This window comes from Hydra viridissima, unplaced genomic scaffold (assembly GCF_058129835.1).
Source record: "Hydra viridissima isolate aposymbiotic clone 2 unplaced genomic scaffold, HvirCarnegie_v1 scaffold_7, whole genome shotgun sequence".
Lineage (NCBI taxonomy): Eukaryota > Metazoa > Cnidaria > Hydrozoa > Anthoathecata > Hydridae > Hydra > Hydra viridissima.
The window spans coordinates 11,453,402-11,462,905 of NW_028324306.1; the positions used below are offsets into that span (position 1 = coordinate 11,453,402).

Below are 9,504 nucleotides of genomic sequence, written 5' to 3' on the forward strand. Positions count from 1 at the left end.
ATATTGTTGAAACTTTTAGAGTAAATAATATTCACAGTACTAAATCTTTCAACCTACTCAACTTTTGCAATAAGAATACAGTTCTACACAAAACTTTCTGCACAAGTTGATTGTCCCAAATGGTTTTTTGTTTTTTTTTATGACTTTAAATGTTTGCTTCTCAAAATTTTGGAAACGCAGTTTCATTGGTGTGCGAGTAAAATTTAGAGATTATAAGCTATTTTTTACCCGCAAAATCTCAAAAAGATATTTGAACACAATTTAAAAAGATACATTAAACGGTTGTACACGTTTATTAGCTAATCGTTTCATTTTATATACATTTTTTTAAGTAAAAATAATAAATTTTTATAATTTAAATAAAAGTCTCTTGCATTCTGAATGTAGCAAGCATTTGAAAATTAGCGAAATTTATAAATCTGTGTATATTCAGAATAAATTACTTTACAAGTTAGAAATTTATGAGCAATACGTTGTTTTTTTTAACGTTTACTCTTTTTTTGTTATTCATTTTCATTTTCTTAGAGAAGGGCCGCGAAGAATTTTCGAAGAAGGGCCGCGAGATATTTCATTTCAGCTGAACGCCAGGTTGATGTAAAAGCTCCAGTCGCTAGCAACAATTGTAGTAAGTTACAGAAATATTAATGGTAAATAAAAAATTAGCAATTGAAGAGCAATAAGACCCCGTAGGGTTGGAAAACACGTTGTAAAAGTACGCGCATTGCTGTGGTGTTGCGGTTGTTGTGGGTGAGCAAGGGGGCGTCAAACATGTATCCCTTTTAATAAAATTATTGCTGCAGTTTCCTATCATCGTTGAAGCTAATTTCAAAACATCTATTGAGCATTGACGCTGTGCGTCAATGCTCTGTAGCGGGCTGCCAGTATCTTGGGATATACTATTGGAAGATGTCTTTTTTGTATTTACTTCGGTCAATGAAGTCGCAGGTAAAGAGAAGAAAACAAGGATTGTAACCAAAATCTAAAGTTACAAAGTCACATTGTTGGATTCACTCCATGAATGCAATAACAAAAAATAAGTAACCAATAAACTATTAGTTTGAAAAAAAAAAAAAAAAAACCTTGCAAAAAAGTATTAACCAATATTTTTTTTCGGTTTTCTCATTCAATAAAACCGTTTTCATAAAGACATTATCAGGAAAAAGTGAAAAATTGCGAACAAATATTAGTGAAATAAAAGATGAACAAATAATGAACTTTAGCTTTTTAGGATTAGGGATAAATTAGCTTTCTCTTCTTTCTACTTTTAAGTTTAAGGTTATCGTTCATTTTTCGGATACCGGAAAAACAGTTTTGGAGAAAAGAAGTTGCATTATGCTTACCTTCATTATAACAAGAATCTTCTTCGTCTCTGTTTTTTTTTTTTTATTTCAGTTCAAATCAATTTAATTTTTATTTCCCTGAAAAGTAAAACAGAGTAAAAAACACTAAAATCAAAACAGAGCGCGCGCCTTCTTGTTCATGCCTTTAATAAATACAACGCGAAACGACGTGCTGTTAACAAAGCGACAGAGCTTTGCAGCTATTTTGATCGTTTTCAATGTACACAGTTGTTCAAAATGCAGGAAAAAAGCTGCTAATGATCGCGTATTTTCCCCCCGCAAAATAGTGATTTACTTATGGCCACCAGTGTTATTTGGTATGTACAAATGACCTAGCATGTGATTTCATCAATTAAACAGTAGAAAAAGAATTATTTATCTCAGAACTTCAACACAATTGCTATCACACAATTGCAACCCGCAAAGAACATTATATATTTAAGCTTCCAAAGCACCTTTGTTAAAAGTTTTCATGCCGCTAAACATTGTACGTTCCAAGTTGGAAACCTGACAACATACTTTCCTGATATAGCTTTTTAATGTTACTATCTTCCAAAATCCAAATCCAAATATGCAAAAGCCTGTGATTCATAGATAACTATAAAAAGATTCAGGGTAGACATTTTTAAGATAACCTTAGTGCATTTGAATATAATTCACTTTAAATTGGCAGAAAAAATTTAAAAACTGACTGAAAAATGCTAGATTTCAAGAATTATGGCTATTAATCACAAATATTTTTTATCAATATATTTTCTATCAATATAGAACACTGATTTCAAGAAAAAAAACTCGTTCAAAATTTCCTTTCAAAACAATTAATGCCATTTCCTTACGTAAAAAAAAAACAAATCTTTTTTAAAAAGTAAGCTTTTTAGTCTGATCTCTTTTTCACCATTATTCAAAAATACTGCAAATCAAACATATGGAACAAAAAAAAATCATGACGGCTTCAGCAACTTTAAGCACATTGTTAGCATTGCTAGTTCTGCATAGTTGTAATGTAATAAAAAAAGAAAAACACAAAAGTTTCATATCATCAAACTAATTAAATGCTCAAATACATTTTTTAGGTCTAAAATGGTACTTGAACCTAAACTAACCCATATTGACCAAAATAAACAAAGTTCACAGGTGTTGTCAATTAATACAAATCCTTAAAGGTTCAATTAATGTAAATCCTTTATACTGATGCGGCACCTAAGTCTTTTAATAGCATGACATTATTCTATTTGCGATACCAGGTTTGAAAATGGCTTTTCATCAAAAAAAAAAAACTTTTTCTCTTTCAAAAGTTTTTAAGCGGATAAGGTTTTTTCAAATTGAGGCTTTTAAGCCGTCTTCAGCAAGAGGTTTTTTTCGCAATGGGTATTTTTAGCAAGAACTATTTTTAGCAACAATTGTTGTTAGCAACAGCTACTTATAAAATTTTTTTCTTATACTTTAAAGATACTTTAAAAACCTGTTTTTAACAAAAAGGGTGATGGTAGTATATTATTAATAAAAGCGATGCCAAAATTTTTTTTGAAGCAGGCATATTTGATTCTGCAGGAATTATGTTTGGTTGAATTTTTTTGCATATGGAGTGCGAATATTGATCTGAGAATAATCGTGAAGTAGATTAAAGTTAAAAGAGCATTTTTCTTTGGTGTTGAAGTAACCTAAAATAAAATTGAAAAATTTTCAAAACTAGGTTGTCAATAAAATTACATAAATGAAAATAAAATTCGTTTCTCTCATCACGTGTTTTATAAGAGAAACGCAAGATTTTTGAGAATGTAAGATGAGAAACATGTACCAACATTAGTCATCGTGTATCTCTTTTGTAATTTAAGAGTGGGATATTATTGAGATCTTGAGAAGATTATCCTTTAAATATAGAGGAAACTATAGATTTATGTGAGAGCTGTTACTTGAATAAAACATTACATTGTCAGCAAATTAACCAATAAAAAAACTAATATGTTATCAATATTTGTTTCTTTAAAAGAGAATCTTATCAACCAAATCAACTATGCACAAAGATTTTACTAAAACATCTGATGTGGTTTGAAGAAACTTCTAATATCAAATTTTTATTTTATGATTACTATTGTTATGAAATTTTAAGTAATTTGTGCTGTGTTTTTTTAAAGATTAGAAACTAAATTTTTAAAGATTAGAAACTAAACTTTTAAAGATTAGAAACTTAAATTTTAAAAAAGTTAAGTTTTTTTTGTTAATATTTTTGCGGTTTGTTTTTATTTCTGTTTAAGTTAAATGACAGTCGAAATAAATTATATTATTAGCAAATTAATATAATCACAATGTTAATGAATTAAGAAAACTTATCAAGTTGATTTTTTACAAAAACAGCATGCTTGCGTAATCTAAAAAACTTTCATAACTAACAATAGGACTCTACTAATGGGAAATCAAATGTTTTTCATCACCAAATCATCAAAAATAAATCAAATCTAACAAACATTTTTAATCAAATTTTGAAAACTCAGGATATTGTAAAAATCACAATATATATGTGTTCTATATTTTTCTTTTTACCACTTTTACAAATAAATTGTCGGATTGAGGCTGATCCGTGGATTAACGGTGGTTTAACTGTAAGAAATTTTTTGTAAATGAACTCATAAAGAAAACAAACGATATGAAACTACAATAAACGTGCAAAACTCATCATGATCAATTCGAAACTTTCATTTTTCACTCATTTTAGAGTTAACAATTTACGCAATACACGATTACGCAATAATACATGATTACACGATAATACACGATTACACGATAAAACACGATTACACGATAATATACGATTACACGAGTTTGATGTTTTTTTTTAATTTCACTTTTAAACTACAGTAATGTTTTTAATCTATTTTTTGAGCCTTTAAATTTTAAAAATGATGAAACCCTTATACTATGATCTTAATCTTTTTTTACTTATTAGAATTGACTTTTCGTTCAACAAAAATAAGTGTTTATAAATTGAATTAACACTTAATGTAACATCGGAAATAATATACTTAAAATAACGTTTGATTTGGTCAATTTTTTACTTCGTGAAACGTTTAAGTGATATTTTTAAAATTATTTACGTCTAAAGTTTTCACATTCAATATTTTCTTTCGTATAAAAAGATATTCTTATGCCAGACAAGTTTACACTTCTCTAAAATTTTTAACTTTCCAAGAAAAATAAAACCGGACCTAATTATTATTATTTAGGGCCGTTCTTTATAAATAAAAAAACATGCCAAGTCTCATCAAACTTTATTGAGAGAAATAACTTCATCTGTTGTTCCTTTACTTTGTTCCTGGTATATTTCCTTTATACCTGAAACCTTTCGAGAAAAAATAGGAATGCTTATCTAATAAGTTTCATATACCATACAACAATTCAAGCTTTTCTTTAAAAAGAAACACATAAGCAGCTTTTTCTGGATAACAATTTTACTTTAAACTCTTAGGTTAAAATATTTTCTCTTTGTCGTGCTTAAACGTTAGATTTTGCAACAAAAAAAAAAAAAAAAAAAAGCAACTTATAACAAAAATTTCAATCATCGACTGCCATCAACTAAAGTAAATCCATTCACCATCTCATTCAGTTTGCAGACTTACTATTTATAAAAAAAAAAAAGGCATTTTAAAAAAAAACCACAAAAGGCTTTAAAAGTTTACATACTGAGATATTGTATTTTGCTGGTTATTGTATCGCTGGCTATCGTATCGCTGGTTATCGTCTATTTTGTGTAAATTTAAGCTTTTCCACTTTATAATCTTCTCACTGATAAATATCTTTGTTTTTTTAAACAATATATAAAAGAATGTTTCTTATCTTTTTATTCTATTGCCTGGTTTTTTGATAGTTTTGCAAAGTCAGGACGCGCACAAACATAAAGTAAAAAGAGCTTAAACTCTGACTTGAGGAAAAGGTACGTGACTAACAGCCACTATGCTAGTAAAACGATCAACTTTTTCAAAATAAATTAGCTATGAAGGTCATTGGTTTGATCTAAATTTTCAGCAGCATTTATTGCATTTTTATAAATTTAAAAACAGAAGATTTTGATGCAAAAGATGTGCGTTATTAACTTCTCTAATAGTTACCGTTAAGAAATGTTTTGCTATTAAAAAACTAAAATAACATTTTAACGCCTAATTAAAAAATTTATAACTCACTGCAACTTTTTTCAGCAAAATGAAAATCAGCAGGCAGGCTGAGCGCTATTAACATGGTATGTTTGAAGTATTAGAATTCGATCAGCAGATCAGAGCTTCTTTTATCGCAAGTAGCAGTTCGAAGAATTAGAATTCGATCAGAGATCAGAGCCTTTTATCGCAAACAACAGTTTGAAAACTGAAAGTAAATCTATATTTTAAAACGTGCTTAAAGGTTGAAAATTTAAGTGTGGGCAGGTTTAAGGTGGGTGGTAGGAGGGAGATGGAGAAAAAAAACGGGAATTGGTAAAAGGAGGAGGAGAGGGGTTGCACAAGTCAGTTGTTATGGTTGCAACAAAGCTATTATTCAAAATGGAAAACTTTAGCCTTCGTTTGCAACAAACAAAATTAAAATTTTTAGGCTTTGATATGCATTAAAAAGTTGAGCAATTTCTGACACCATGCGTTGCTAAGAAAATAAAGTCAGAGGGAGCAAAAAATGAATTATGCCAACTCTGATTAAACCCCAATTAATGAATTACTTGACGTCACAATGGTGGGCGGTTTTAATTAAAAAATGTGAAAGATGTATAGCTTGAAATATATTGACGCAGATTTTAATGCTCTTAGCTCTTTACGTTAAATTGTTCCATCTGTAGATCAATCTTTGTTTTTTAAAAAAGCGATTATCAGGATGGTATTATTGGCTGTTAGTAAGGCTCATTGTGATTAGAAGTCCAATCATCATTGTATCGATATAATTCAGCAAACATCCAATTAATCAAGCATAAAACTAGTAGTGTGTTTTTACACGACCTCTTTGACGTTGATACACAACAAATCCCAATTTTTTAGCGCAAATTTTTCCCTAAAGAATCTACTAATTTAATGCTAGCAATGGAGCGTTGTTAAAATTGAATTGAAAAAGTTGTTAAAGTGCTTCGAAAGAACAACCAACTGATAAAACTGTAAAATTTATTACTCATTTTGAACATTTATCAAATTGAGGTGTAAATGAAGTCCTTGACCAATTTAAACAATATATGTTGCGGTGATTTTTTTTACTTTACATTATACACACACACACACACATATATAATTTGGTATAATGTTATAATTTTAAAACTCATAGAAATATGAGCATTAAAATTATACCATGATTTCATTCTTAATTTAGACAGTTTCGGTTTTGATCAAAAACGCATCAACTTCTCTTTTGCATTTATCGTTCAATTAGCATTATGGGATATAATTTCTTACGAAACATCCAGTTATTTAATTTCAATTATTTTATCTCATCTCGCACCTTTAAAACAAATTAACAACGAATTAATAAAACAAGTAAATAATCTAACTTTAGCTGTTATCGTAATATATGTAATTAGTATATCTAGTAATGGCGTCTTTGAGATAAGTTCAGTTAGGAGATAAGGATTATAAAAAATCTTTGTGCTTTGTTTCATTCTCTTCGCACTGAATGATGTTGAATAACCTTCTCACGACACCGTAGAAATAACCTTTTAGAAAGTAAGCAAACATTAAATTTCTATTTAAAGAATGATTTTTTAATAATTATTAAAAGATTACTGTTGTCTTTTATGATAATCATTTTTGGTTAAAAACTTGAGATTACTCTTTATACCAGAAATATTCAAACCTTTTTTTTGCTTTTTCGTTCATATTAGGAAAAGTATTTCAAAGTACATTAATCAAATTTATAACTCGATTGGTAATGATACATTTTGTGAGATTAATTCTTTGTGCTGATGTAAAAAACTGGATTTTCTCGACTTATATTCTTTTATTGGTATAAAGTTTTGAAATGCATACTAAATGTGCAGGCTTAAATTTTAAATAATCAAGATTTGATTATCAATAATTCATAAAACTAATCCAATTGGTAAAATTTAAAAACTCGAAGGGAAAATGAGTTCTAGTTTTGCACCAATTACAAATCAATCAGCGTGTAAATTTGGATTATATGTAACCATTAAAATGTTTCCTTTATTTTATTAGAGTTTAAAGCCATATTAAACATTTATAATTCAGGGTTAATGTATTGTAAGACGACACCATGGAGGTATTTATAAATTAACGTATATAGCATAACTTAGCAACAAAGCAGATGTAGACAAAAGACGTCGGAATTTAAAGGGTAAAATCACGAACGTATGTTTATTGTTTAAATGAATAATATAAAAATGATAGAAATGATGATAAAAATGATAGAAATGATAAGAAAAACGATAGAAATGACAATAAAAATATAAGAAATGATGCTTATAATGACAACAATAGTAACAACAACAATAATAACAACAATTTTATTATTGTTAATTCTACGATGCATAATCATTTTTCTTTTCATTTTTATTTAACTTTAACATAAAAATGATCAATTTTTTCAAACTCTTGATTTCGTTTTTTAAGAAAGTTTGTAGTAATTTTGTATAATTGTAGTGATTTTGAAGTAATTGTAGTAATTTTTGGTTTGATAATACGCATTTTTCGCAAATTAAACTAATAATTTTTTTTTTCTTAATAAGTTAAATTTTTTTAAAAAAGGAATTTAAGCTTCCATGAAATAAGTAAGGCATTAGAAACACATATAATTATCATTTTTGTAGAAAGTACATTCATAATGATAAATCTTAAAATAAGTACATTCATAATGAAAGGTCTTAAAATAAAGACTTAACGATCTTTTACTTAAAGTATGTTTCACGAATCTTGAATAAAGAGAAAAATGTGTTGATATGTTTAGAACAAAAGATGAAATTCCAAAACCTGCTGGATCCTGGTTTTTCAGTTATTTTAGTTTCCTCGACTAATATTGTTTATAGATGAAGTTTTTAAAAAAAAGTAAAGCTGTAGAAAGACGCTTACTTCGCAGAGTTCTTTTTAATAGCTAAAGAATTTATCACATTCTCTTCTCCAGTTAAAACAACCATTTTGTGCTTAAAAATAGAAATCAAAAGACTATTATAAACATAATTATAAAGAATTATAAAAAGAAATATAAAGAATTATAAAAAGAAATATAAAGAATTATAAATAGAAACATAAAGAGTTATAAATAGAAATATAAAGAGTAATAAATAGAAATATAAAGAATTATAAATAGAAACATAAAGAGTTATAAATAGAAACATAAAGAGTTATAAAAAGAAATATAAAGAATTATAAATAGAAACATAAAGAGTTATAAAAAGAAATATAAAGAATTATAAATAGAAACATAAAGAGTTATAAATAGAAATATAAAGAGTAATAAATAGAAATATAAAGAATTATAAATAGAAATATAAAGAATTATAAATAGAAACATAAAGAGTTATAAAAAGAAATATAAAGAATTATAAATAGAAACATAAAGAGTTATAAATAGAAATATAAAGAGTAATAAATAGAAATATAAAGAATTATAAATAGAAATATAAAGAATTATAAATAGAAATATAAAGAGTTTGTGGAAAACTATACTAAAATTTAAGGGTTAACTTGATTCGAAATTTTTTCTTTATTTCAAAGGTGTAAAGATTATGGTTAGAACTAGGGTAAGATTTAGCATGGGCAACAGTCAAAGTAAGTCCCTAGTCAAACCTTAACAAAGGAATCTTCTTAGTTAGACAGACTACAAATTTATAAGATTAGAGAAGTCCACTTTTAGAAGTCAACCATTTGCAGCTGAAAGAATTGATGACATTAAAAGAGGGGTAAGTAACACAGTAACTGTATTAAAAAGTATAAAAATTTTAAATTTTTTTTCTGTTGAGTAGGATTTTTTTGGTTAAATTAGACTTTTAAATTCAGCTAATCAGCTGATTTATTATTGCATTATCTGTTTGCTATTTTCAATATATTATCAATCATAAATATTTTGTTCAATTTATTATCAATCATAAATATCTGTGGAAAAAAAAGTTAAATTAATTGTTTTAACTACTTTTAAGAATTTTTTTAGCATCAAAAAAAAATCTTTAACTTATTGAATCAATACATTTTTATTT

At 27.1% G+C, this 9,504-nt stretch overlaps 1 long non-coding RNA gene across 3 annotated transcripts; it reads right to left on the reverse strand.

The window, feature by feature from the left end:
• Positions 1–270: 270 nt before the first annotated feature.
• Positions 271–5,657, reverse strand: LOC145184472 (uncharacterized). 3 transcript variants are annotated; one of them, XR_016454512.1, is made up of 3 exons: positions 5,516–5,657; positions 1,341–3,001; positions 271–979 (listed from the first exon to the last, which is right to left on the reverse strand). It is a non-coding gene; the product is annotated as an uncharacterized LOC145184472 (long non-coding RNA). The 3 variants fall into 3 exon arrangements; XR_016454511.1 differs by lacking the exon at positions 5,516–5,657 and adding an exon at positions 5,019–5,327; XR_016454513.1 differs by lacking the exon at positions 5,516–5,657 and adding an exon at positions 5,019–5,310 and having other exon boundaries at positions 1,341–1,418.
• Positions 5,658–9,504: the final 3,847 nt, after the last annotated feature.